A 13,047-nucleotide genomic window follows, 5' to 3' on the forward strand; every position below is an offset into this window, starting at 1 on the left:
AAATTCTACCTCAGGTGCAGCCTGAATGCTAGTCTCCACCTTGAGTGAATCACTGAAGGATCATTTCTCAGCACATAGTCAGTGTTTGTTAAATTTTCATATTATTTTATCCCAGTGAATAATACTGATGAGGGATTTTGAAACTATTAAATTCCGCCAAAGGACTTGATTTTGTAATGATACCAAACCTTGGAAAATAAAGGAAGTAGAGATTGGTGAATCCTTGAGAAATTATTAGAGTTATAACTGATTGTTTCATAAGGAAAGATAGGGAATGGATCATTTAGGAACCGGAATGAATACTTTGAATCTCATCTATTTCTGTGAAAACTACAGGTTAGTTGAGCTCAAAAAATTGTAGGTATAAAAATTGTGTTTTTTGGTAATAAAATTTGTTTTAACCCTTCTCTCAATTATGCATGTAAATGTTGACCAATTCACAAGTAACTGTTTACAGTCAATGGATTGGCCAGTGGCTTTGGGATCATTCATTTTATAGTCTGGGATTTCCAGTGTTATCTTTATTTTCCCATGTATACTCTATTTCATACATTTTATTAGCAGTAGTAGTAGAAATAGTAGTAGTAGCATCATTATTATTTAGTTAGAGTAGAATTGTTTCTATAACTTCTTACGGTCAGACATATACTAAGCAACACACATTTTGAAAGCACTAGTGTTGGAGTAAATTCGATGTTGATGAGACTAGTCACTGCCCTTAAAGGAGCTTGTCTTCTAGTTGGAAAGATGTGACATATACAATAATCTGAGGCATTAAGTAAATACATGGGTCTGAGGGCAGAAGATCCTGAAGGAAGCAAGCTGCAAAGAACTCATTTTGAATCCTGGCATTAATATTGGCAGATCTCCTCACACCTTTTTAGGACAGTTATAGACAAAGCAAGTAGGACTGGAGAATACACTACAATGGCCAAAATAAGATTTAATGTCATTTCAGCCTAGGGGATTCTTTCTAGGCTTTGAGCATATGATAACTTAAATGCCACCTAAATAGTAAATTTACTTTAATGCTGACAATGTAGAAAAGATATTTTGCTGCAAAAGTATACACAGTAGTAACAAGTGGATTTTGGAAGAAACTAATATTTTGCCTTATACTGATGCTACACTATTGCCCTAGACCTAGCAGCAGCCTTTACTCTTTGTTGTTTTCTTCTAAGACTAAAGAGCCTCTTTATTGTTTGTGCTGATTTTTTTTCCACCAACAGATCTCAGAGCAATCTGAGTGCACTGGCCAGTTGGGACACAATTATCATTAGAATTCTTGGCTAGAGAAGAAAGCTCCTAATTTAAGAATGGCTTTTTGCCTTCTGAGAGCTCAGAAGAGCAAATTGCAAGCCATCTACATTTATAAAACATGTTTTAGTATGGAAAATTTCAAACATCTACAGAAGTAAAAAGAAAGAAGTAGAAACTTTCATCAATTGTTCTCATCAAATGTCAATTTCAGGCCAATATATTTTCTCTATACCCTCTCTTACTACTACCACCGTAATCCTCAGCAATTTTAAAGCAAATCCCAGATTTCTTTTTCTCAGTGAAAACGTCAGTATACATATTTCTAAAATGCAAGAACTGCCCTTTTTAAGCTCAACTCTGTCATTATCACACATCCGCAAATAATAATAATTCCTTAATATCAACAAATAGCCAGTCAGTTCATGTTTCCTTGATTGTCCTATAAATGTATTTTTATTTTAATAACCATTATTTATTTGATTGCTGATCCGAACACAATTTCTTTTAAAGTATAGGTTTAAAAGAACTCAATTTGCTCATTTTTCTTGCAAGTATTTGTCATTGAATTCAAAGCATTCATCCAGTAGGGTTCCCAACTGTCTGGATTATGCTGATTGCATCCCCTTTATGCTTCTATATTTATCATGCTCCTTTGGCCCATGTATTTACTGTCAGTTGGTAGATAGATCTAGAGCACTGACATAATTCAGGTGTGATTTTTTGTCAAGTTTACTTCATAGATAATATTGATGAATTCCAAAAGGAACTATAAAGTGTCTGTCTTACTGTGACGTTGCAGCCATTAATGATCAATGTCTAGATCCATTAATTTATTAAGGGTACCAAATGGTGATATTCTACTAATTAGATTATTATTCATTTAGTAGCTAGAAGATTATTTCATCAACTACTTGGTTGCCCTGAGTTACAGTTTAATTAGGAAAGGAAGAATAAATGTTTCTTTTATTTTATTTACCAGTTTTACAAAAAAAGAAAAAACAGGAGAGAGAAAGGTTGACTGCAAAGTAGCTTCCGAAGATGACTAATGAGGTATTTTCTTTCTTTGTTGTTGTTTTCAGTGAGGTTGTTATAAATATCGATGCAGAGATTGTCCCCTCTTAGGTTCACGGATCCTGTTCAAGTTGGCTCCTGAGTCCTTTCCACACAACCACAGTAGTCTTTGAAGTCTTCCCAGCTCTCTTGTACGACAAGGTGTAACAGGAACATCTAGTTCGTTTCTTATGCTGGATTTGAAATCAGCTATTTCTCCAAGGAGGCATTATCCACTGTGTTTATTCAAACTTGTGTTCCTTCTAGTTTAACCTTCTCTCGAGACATGATTTTTTTTAAACAAATTACTTACTGAATTTTTTCACCTTTTCAAATCTTGCTATTCTCCAATCACTTCATTTCTGATTTTTTCTAATTTCTTTTATGTTTTTCTTAAAGCCAGTTTCTATTCCTTTTAAAATTTCTTTTACTTTTTCCGCAATATCAGGCAATAAATTTCATTTGTTCTGTGGACGTGTCTTTCTGTCACGTTTTCAGGATTTGCTGGAACTTTCTTTTCACCCTTCTTTTTTCTTTCTTTTTCTCACTGATTTTCTACAGGATGTGAGTGGAATACTCTTCTGTCACTCATTTTTAAATGAAATAAGTTTCCACTTTAGGAGGGAATCATAGATCAGAATATAATTTCTAGCTTCAGAACTCCAGGGCTCACTATCTTCTATTATCTTCACAACATAATTTTTAAAAATGACCTTAAAATTTCTAAAATCTTCCTCCTCGGCCCTCCTCTGCCCATTTACCCAGGGCTCCTCTTTCTTGTCCTTGTTGAGTATGGGGATTTGTTCTGGAATGGTGCTTTGGTTTGATAGGTGTCAAGGTTTCACAGACCCCAGAACACTTGGCATCCTCAGAACATTTCAAAGTTCTTGCACTCAGCTGCAAAGTGGAGCCTGCAACATTCACTCCCGGTTTCTGTCGCTGTTCTCAGTGAGTTTTTCAATCTCAGTGAGTTCTTGAACCATAGTAACCTTTGGCTCTCCTGAAAGAGAGAGAGAGTCCTTCCCTCGTCTTCCTCGCACACACCTTGGGATACACATATGTAGGTCTTTTTCCTGTTGTTGATTTGTTCCTACCTGGCTGTATGTTGCAGTTCATGTGGAAACCTTGTTGTAGATGTTGTCTGTGGGTTTTTGATCTTGCTATTCTAGATGCTTTTCTTTCTTCTTTGTGGGGGTGGGGGCTTGTGTATTTAGGGGAGGGGTGGCATATTCAGGGATAAAAATCTTCTCTGTAGCCACCATCATTTCCCCAGAATCCTCTGCCATTAATATTTAAAAGAAAATCATAGGAATCATTATCCGGATCCTTAGGATAATCATTACATTGTATCTGTCTTTTTTCCAGGCTTCAAGCTGCCTGTGGCTCCCCACGTTAGTATACTGACATGACTGGGCAATGCCTAATTTGACAGGTTCTTTCTGTACTGCCTTCCTCCTAATCATGACAGTCTTGTACGCTATACGTAGTCTTCTTTACTGATAAGGAATTTAGAAAATACAGGAAGCCATGGGTTTAATAGCTGAAAGTAGAATTAATGTATTATTTTTCTCAGGTAAAATATCATAAGACTCCTTAGGCCAAAGTTGTAAAATGAAATCGCAAATTTCCTGGAATCATTTTGCAAACGTGAATGCCCACATAAAGTACACTAGGACTTGAATCCAAGGAATAACACATTTTTAGAGCCTCCCGATTTATAAACTTAGTACAATTCTGCATTACTTCTTAAGGCAACTGAAGAAAATAATTTTGTGATCAAATAAATATTGATTTTATTAACATAGTTATTTTAAAAGTTTATAAGGCTTTTAAAAAATGTTAAGGCTCTGTCAGCCTCATCAGTTGTTATTTCTTTTCTAGAATCTTGGATAAAGGAGCAGTGGTTTGAGGGGAAACATGGTATAAAATGGGAAGATAATCTAACAGTGAAGATAGTTATATCTCTTCCTGTGTGATGAACTATTCCTAAGCTTGGTGGTTTAAAACAGCAGGCACTTTATCTCCTCACAATTTGTGAATCAGCAGAATGGGCTGGGATCCCCTGGGTGGATCTATCTTGCTTTCACCTGAGGTGACTACTGAGGCTGCCATCATCTGGTTGCTGGACTGGGGCTGGTTGCTTTCACATGTGTGGCCATTGGTGCTGGCTGTGGCCTGGGCCTATTCTCCACTAGGTTAGCCAGGCTTCCTAACATGTCAGGTTTCCATGAGGACAAGCCCTAAAGCACGAGTACTCTCCAAGCTTCAGCTCTTGATATGCCATTGGGCCAAAGCAAGTCATGTGACGAAACCCAGGTCAAGGTGGAACAAAACTACACAGGGTGAGAAAACGGGGGGAGGGGCATTTTCACTGGGGGTCAGTAGTCTAACAAACTGCTGCAATAACTATATAAAGAAAAGCCCCGGGCTTCCCTGGTGGCGCAGTGGTTGAGAGTCCGCCTGCTGATGCAGGAGACACGGGTTCGTGCCCCGGTCTGGGAAGATCCCACATGCCGCGGAGCGGCTGGGCCCGTGAGCCATGGCCGCTGAGCCTGCGCGTCCGGAGCCTGTGCTCCGCAACGGGAGAGGCCACAACAGTGAGAGGCCCACGTACCGCAAAAAAAAAAAAAAAAAAAGAAAAGCCCCCCGGAGGACAACTGGCCAAAAATAAATGTGTGCGGGGTGGGGTGGGGGTTTGGCATGGGGGGGCAAAGGCAGTAAACAGGGGCTACCAAAATCTGAAGATTCTGGAATTTTTGGAAAATCCACTGGGATTAAAGGAGTTACACAACCATGTTCTGACACCAGAAGAAAGGTCCCAGTTGAGCATCAGGGAAGTCTAGCGCTCTTCCTCCATCGCATCAATTTCCACATTTCTTTGACTCAGCATATTTGTAGAATGAATCATGACTTTCTATAAATTTTTAGTTCAGTTTTTCAAAGAAATAGTGACCTCGCTTCTATCTGCTGTCCACAAAAATGCCGTAGAAAAAAATTCCTTCTGTTAAATCGCTCACTAGGTGAAATTGTATGTGTAACCTAGTACCAGAGAGGTATTAAGAATTGCCACAGCCGAGCCGGCCCTCCGCACCACGCACCCTATAGCAGCCAGTGGGTGAGCCGGGAGTCGAGGAGGTCACCGTGGGAAGGAGGGGCGCGGGCAGCGTGTCAGCCTCCTTCCGTCTCCGTGGAGCCACCTCCTGCCTCTGGTACAGGGAGTCGTCCACAGCAGCCGTCGGTGGCTAGCCTTGCAGCGCTGTGTTCTAGGTCAGTAGCTTCCAAGACTCCAGTTGGATTCATTGGAGTAGGCAACGTGGGGAATCCAATGGCAAAAGAGCTCTTGAAACATGGCTAGCCACTCACTATTGCTGATGTGTTCCCTGATGCATGCAAAGAGCTGCTAGATGCAAGTGAACCCGGTAGTGTCTTCTGCAGCGGATGTAGCCGAAAAAGGTGACAGAATTATTACAGTGCATCAATGCGCTAGAAGCTTATACTGGAGCAAATGGAATTCAAAAAAAAGTGAAGAAAGACTATTAATAGATTCTAGTACTGTTGATCCTGTGGTTTTGAGAGAATTGGCCAAAGAAGTTGAGAAAATGGGAGCAGTTTTCTCGGATGCCCCTGTTTCTGGTGGTGTGGGAACGGCTCGGTCTGGCAACCTCACATTTAGGATGGGAGGGGTTGAGCTGCTGTGGTGCATGGGCTCCCATGTGGTGCATCGTGGAGCTGTTGGGACTGGCCAGGCTTCGAAGATCTGCAAACACTTGCTGTTAGCTATTAGTAGGATTGGAAGTGCTGAAGCTATGAATCTGGGACTCAGGTTAGGGCTTGACCCAAAACTCTTGGCTAAAATCCTAAATACGAGCTTAGGACGATGTTGGTCAAGTGACACTTACAATCCTGTACCTGGGGTGATGGATGGAGTTCACCTGGCTAATTACTATCAGGGCGGATTTGGAGCAACACTCATGGCTAAGGATCTGGGATTAGCATGAGGCTCTGCTACCAGCACGAAGAGCCCAATCCTTCTGGGCAGTCAAGCCCATCAGATCTGCAGGGATGTTGTGCGTGAAGGGCTACTTCTCATTCGTGGTCCAGTTTTTGCAAGAGGAGGAGACATTCTGAGTTTGCCCTCTGGCTGTGAACACTGAAACATTGAAACCAAACTGTGTCTTGGAGCCCCTTATGGCTCACTCCACAGGAAAATGGGCTTAATCAAAGGTCAACTGTCTGCTTTTGAGTGTCTAGGTCAGGGGTCCCCAACCCCTTGGCCTCGGACGGGTACCAGTCCACAGCCTCTTAGGAAGTGGTCTGCACAGCAGGAGGTGAGTCGCAAGCAAGCCAGCTATAAGCTTCATCTGCCGCTCCCTATGGCTCACATTACCGCCTGAACCCCACACACCCCGCCTCCCCTCCCTGGAAAAATTTGCTTCCAGGAAACCGGTCCCTGGTTCCAAAAAGGTTAGGGACCTCTGGTCTAGGTCACAGTAGATCCTGGGATTTTTCACCCATTTTAAACTGCTTATTCTTTTTATCTATTTAACAAACATATCATCTGTAATTTTTTTTTCTGCAAGCCACTGATGGTAACTGCTAGCTAGCTAGCTGATTGGCCTTTTTCAAAAGTTTGATTCCTGAGCATCTTCAGCTAAAACGCTGCCTACTTCACTCAGGGTATTATTTACTCCACTTTACAAATAAAACTAAAATTGTTTTCAACAGGATAAAATCTATCCTCGAGGAAAGAAAAGAAATTGGTGTGAGAAAAGGTATTAGAGAAAGGGGAAGTATAGTGAATTACTACCTGTGTGCCTCAGAAAATTTGTCCTGTTATCCCAGTGGTGATATTCTTGCATTGAGATTACTGGTTTATTTTCTAGGAGTTGTTAAAGCAAGAGAACTCCTTGCTGCATGTTATGTAATTTGGACTCTTACAATTATCTTGGTGTGCCCCTCTTGTAACAACTTCCCATACTCAGCAAACTGTTTTTTTCATATTTTTGCTTCCTTGTACATTTTTACTGCATATTTTTTACTTCAAAAGAATGACATCTTTAGAACTGTTTCAGAGCCAGCGATGATATGTGCTTTAGATAATTATTACACTATGCTAAATATAACCATATTCTTTTGAATTCAAATAAATTTCTATGCTGATAAAAAAAGAGAGGCACATTTCATCAATGTTTAAATAGTATCCTTCCTCCTCTAAAACTTAAAATAGGATTCAGTCTGATTCCTAAAGGGTTATTTTCTTCAACAACAAGAGCTGACCTAGGCCGTTTCTTGGCAGTGGAATCTGAGCATAGAGGTCTCTGTCTCACTGCCCTTTGATTCTCACTCACGGTATCCTGGGTGAATGTAATGGATGGGCATGCCCTTATGAGTTAGCCCACTGCTACTGCTCCTGATGAGGGCTAGTGGTGTGGGCCACTTTAAATCTTGCCCAGCAAAGTGCTGACATCTGGGGTTTCCTATCAAGTTTACCAGATATTCCACAGTAATTTCATAATTTACACAACATAAAAACACTGATCTTGAGCTTAGGAAAGCATTTCATTTAAACAGATACAGAACACTACTCTACAAAATGGTTTAAAATTTGTGAGCAGTTACATTAAATAAACTCTAATATAAATTAATCTAATACAAGTAAACTAATAGTTGCAAAGCTACTGGTCGCTTCAGAAGTGGTGGCTACGGATAACTTCAAAGTTGTTTCCTCAATGCATTAAGAGGCGAAACTATTTGCTGTCAACTTCTTGGGGAAGCTTTTTTCCTTAGTTTGATGCTGATTCGCATTATGAATGTATAGGAACCATTACTGGTTCTTCCTTTCCATATTCAGTGCACCATTATACTTCTATCCTCTTAAGATCTGGATATCTGTTACTGCTACTGTTGGCTGGAGCCTGGCAGGAGGAAAGCTATCAAGAAAAAAGGTCAACAAGTGTTAAAGAGTTTTAGCATACTACTGAGACTTTTTATCTACCATAATCATAAGAAATAATAATTAAAATTAAGCCTGGTCAGTGAGACCTTGAGTAAATTGTGGAAGCATCCATGTTTCCTACAGTTTCAGGGGATGGATATTTCCTGTTATTAACTCTATATCCTCTTCAACTGGAACAGAGAGACCTTTCTCTGTTGAAGCAGTTTTGTCTTTTTCCTGGGCATTTTTAGTTTTCTCTTATGAGAGACTTGTAAAGCTTACCTACACAAACTTACACATACACGTATAAAGCAAAGAAGGGATAGAGTAGTCTTGAGAGGACACTGTTTTGTAGCAGGCATACAAGACACAGGTAATACTCCCTGATTGCATTTGCCTCCCTAGCCCCATCTCCTTTGTGGAAAGCATCAGCATTCTGACTGGTCTCTGCACCCCACTAACTGGACGGAACACTGCATTGGCATTCTTAGGGAGCACTGATGGTCCCTCCGGAAACTGTGGTTAGAGCTTGTGCAGCCACAGTGCACAGGAAAGAAACAAATATACTTCATATAACATGCTTACTCTGTTTTGCTTAATTAGCACTTATTCCCTGTAAAAGCTGATTTCTGCGTTGACAGGGAGTAATCGAACTCTGTATTCACCCAAACCATAAAATTAAAGTTAACATACCTCAGCTTTTCATCCTACTGGAAGAAATGTATGAAATCTAAAGTTATTTTTTAATTGCTGCTGTTTAGAATGCCTGAGGCCCATTTGCTGAACTTGTCAAAGAGCAGTGTTAATGAGGGTATTTTTCGTTTCTTTCTTTTCCGACCACAGCATGAATTCTCAGCCCAAAGTGTGCCCTGTTTCCCACAATAGAGATGGGGAAAAGTGAGAGTCTCTCACCACAAAGCATGAGACAACTACAAATACTTTTCTCCCAGAGTTAACATTGATGACAGTCTTTGTGGAAAAGGACTTCCTCTTTTTGTGGGAATACAATAGAAATGCAAGTCATACTCTCCATAATTTGACTACTGGAAAAATAATTTCATAGTCCATGTACATATATGTATATATATATATACACACACACACACACACATATATATATATATATATTTTTTTTTTTTTTTTGCGGTATGCGGGCCTCTCACTGTTGTGGCCTCTCCCGTTGCGGAGCACAGGCTCCGGACGCGCAGGCTCAGCGGCCATGGCTCACGTGCCTTGCCGCTCCACGGCATGTGGGATCTTCCCGGACCGGGGCACGAACCCGTGTCCCCTGCATCGGCAGGCGGACTCTCAAGCACTGCGCCACCAGGGAAGCCCTACACTTCTGGTTTCTGAAGTCAGACAGATATGGGTCCCATTTCTGTCTTCATCAGTTATAATTTATTCTCTGATATATGCATACCAGAGCTGGCAGTGACAAACATTTTGCTTCTCCTTATTTTCCCAGGGTTCTGTGCATTTTAATAGAGGATCACAATATTTTAAGTAGAGCTGGGATGGGGTGGAAAGAAAGAGCAGGAAAACATGCTTTTAGGAAGGTCTGAAATACAAATCACATGGAGGTAACTGCTTGAGAGAAAACCACCCCTACCTGAGTATTGTCAATAAAGTAGCACAGGGAGGCAAACGAATCAATTGTTCACTAAAAATATTTTTCTTTAGAAGAATAAAATTCACAAGAAAGCCTCATTGCAAATAAAATATATTTGTTTTCCTAAAGGAAGATATTTGAAAAGTCATAGTAAATACCTCCTTTGACCTTCTGTGTCCCTAGTGTTCTATCTCCACTAAGTTTTATGAACACTACATAGAGGAGGAGCCTGAGTCTCAAAGACCATAAGTAAGAGATGGATTCCAGAGCCTTTGCAAGGTCCATTATGCCCCATGACTTCCCATTGCTTGTGCTGTTCATCCAGATAGGTGCTTAGGATACCAGAATGAATACATCTCTTTCGAGAGGTTTTTAACAGACATTAGATACTAAAGAAGCACAACACCTAACAAATAGAACAGAATGCTTTATTTAAAGCAGAAACAGAATAAATGCTCACCTAGTATCATTTAAATCCCCTTTAAATTATTTTTTGAATGAACATGTTTATATTTGAGGGTACTTTCTTATTTTTTCCTAGTTCCCTTTACTTGCACCTCCTTTCTTTTTCTCTTTTCCCAACTGAAACGTTTATGGTTTCAAAAGTAATTACTTCTTGAAGAAAGTTTTCGTGTATACTAAGTGCTACCTAATGGAAGCCATAAGCATAGAGTCTGCTAGCATTTAGAGTGGTATAATACATAGCCAGGTTGAATCAAGTGGGAGAGAAGGTTAATGATTCTTCTAAACTGGCAGTGTTGCCGGAGGTGGATTAATATGCTTTTTGAATCTCTTATGTGCTGTAAGTCTCCTTGATCACAATCACTACGTTAATGGTTGAGGTTTTGAATTAGAGGTGTCTCCTGGGCTCAGCTGGGCCAAGTCCCTTCATCTCTCTGGCCATATTAGGTGATAGTTTTCTCATTTCAATACACGATTTATGTTAGAGGGAGTGTTGACTATACCAGACTTTCAACGTGGGCACCCAGAAAGTGGAAGAATCTCTCTATTGGTGATTAATCATAACTCTTTTCATTGTGAATATAGTCCTTCCCTTAGGTAAGGCAGGAACACCATGAAAAATAGAAAGTTCTCGGGTGTCTGTGGAAGCTGGAGTGCTCTCGACCTGTCAGCTCACTGGCAGAGCAGGCTTCGTCCGGACACTAGAGAACAAAATGTGAAATTGGCACCAGCCAGCCTCTCCATTGCACAGGATATCCCTATTTAAATTTGACAGCCAGGATATTTTACAATTTGAAATTCTTGTCATCTAGTTTTCTTTAGTTTTTTCTTTGGGTTGAAAAGACTGAGAAGCTTGTTAAAAAATCTGGAATTCTGATGGTGAGGCTTAACCAGATTTATTGAGTCATCAATCAGCAAACATTGACCAACGCTTACCATTCCCCCAGTTACTATACTAAGGACCCAGACACGTCTCAGATAGTGGCCTTGCTCATTCACTGTATTTACAGTACTTTTTTCTAAATGTAACCAGAGCTGAGGTAAAGACAAGACATTGATTTGAGTCTGAAGTAAACAAAGCTGACTGGTCTGATCCCTTCAGTTTCCAGAATTATTTTGTTTCAGGTAGTAATTTTCCCAGACCAATAGAACAAAGTCCTATCGTCTATTTATTTAATATTTTATCCCAATAGTCCTTGCCCCTTTGACCTCTAGTGAGGAAACTTGCATAAGAAACTGAAATATGCTTAGGTTCTATGGGTAAGTGCAGATAATGATATGAATGAAATTGAAAATGAAAGCCAAAGGTGGAAAAGGCAGTTCTGAATAGATGAAGTAAGACAGAGGTATTTGAAAAATCAAGTAGAAAAGATACCATAAGGAATGGAAAGCTTCTGGAAGTTTTCTAATAGGTGAGGGGTTGGTACATCTTTTTTTTTTTTTTCTTAATAACATGTCTGGCAGTTGTATGCCAGAGAAAGTTATAAGGGGGTTGACTGTATGCATGAAGTCCAGTGAGAACACTGTTTCTGTAGGCCACTGATGATGTTCTGAGTGTACATTCTATAGTACTAGAAATTAAGTTAGGAAACAAAGGGTAATCTGATGTCATTTTAAATGAAATTTCACAAATGATTAGAGCTAAAAGGTGTCTTTTTTCACTCAGCCAACACGTTGAGCACGTACTATGGGGCAAGCACTGCGCTTATGGGTAAGAGATAAAAGAAAAAATAAAGGCCAGAGGAACTCAAAAGAGAGTGTGAGAGATGCATGAACAACTCATTACAATCGAATAGGGATAGGCTATTAAATAAATAGATCATAAAAATATAAATTTGTAAAACAGAACTTGGAGTCAGTAACCCTTCTAGGGGATATTAAAGAGAATGCCAACAATGAGGGGGTCTTGGAATTAGGTTTTGAACGTCAGTAGGAATGTTCCACATGGAGAGAAGGTCAGGGGCATACCAGGCAGAAGGAACATCCTGGACTTGAGAACCAACACAATATATTTAAGTGACTGTAAATGAGATTCTTTTTGACTAGAGCGTAGGGTATAAGTTGCCAAATGGTAGCAAATAGAGTATAAAAGTTAGGCTGGAATGAAAGTATAAAGTGTCATAATTCTTACGATGAAAGATAGGTGTTTTCTACAAAATGGGTTACTTATAAATATTTTAAAAATAGAGACCCCGAGAGAGGAGCACGCCCGAGGAGCAGCCCCCGGACCGGAGCCTCGGGAGCCCGGGGCTGGTGAGTGAGTCCCCACGGGGTAGGTGTTGCGTCTGCAGGCCTGCAGGCGGTTGTGGAGCCGGCGGCCCTTGGAGAGCAGGGCTTGGGAGACCGCGGCTTGGAGAGCGGGGCTTGGCTTTGCCCGCCCCAGGGCCCGCAGTAGAGCCACCGGGAGGGTTTGACTGCTTCCCGGAGGTGGAGGGGCTGGGCTGGAGGACAGGGCCTGCTGCTCCTGATGGGGCACCCCTGGGACTTGTGAGCTCCGGGTGTCCTGGGGGAGCAGGGTCCACAGGCTCGGCCGGGACATGCCGCGTCTTCCCCTCCGTCCAACCCCGATCCTCCTCGTCGTCCTCCCCCTCCTGTCGCCGTCTCGGCATCTCGCACGTGTGTCTCAAGGCGCGTCAGCACCTTGGTTGTCTAATATAAGCGTCCGCTGCCCCCCTGGGTTGTGCCCTGTGGAATCGCACAGTGTAATTGGTGCAGGATGAGTTTGCAAGGC

General features: G+C 41.0%; 1 long non-coding RNA gene and 1 pseudogene across 2 annotated transcripts in view; both read left to right on the forward strand.

Moving 5' to 3' along the window:
* The window catches only part of LOC307056614 (3-hydroxyisobutyrate dehydrogenase, mitochondrial-like), a 36,743-nt pseudogene extending 30,305 nt beyond the window's left edge, over nucleotides 1-6,438 (forward strand). The window contains exon 4 of the transcript in view: nucleotides 5,416-6,438. The product of the transcript in view is annotated as a 3-hydroxyisobutyrate dehydrogenase, mitochondrial-like (transcript). The remainder of the gene's footprint in view (nucleotides 1-5,415) is intronic.
* The window catches only part of LOC307056535, a 110,001-nt gene that overhangs the window by 33,166 nt on the left and 63,788 nt on the right, over nucleotides 1-13,047 (forward strand). The window lies entirely within an intron of this gene.

This window comes from Hyperoodon ampullatus (genome assembly GCF_949752795.1).
Source record: "Hyperoodon ampullatus genome assembly, chromosome: 7".
Lineage (NCBI taxonomy): Eukaryota > Metazoa > Chordata > Mammalia > Artiodactyla > Ziphiidae > Hyperoodon > Hyperoodon ampullatus.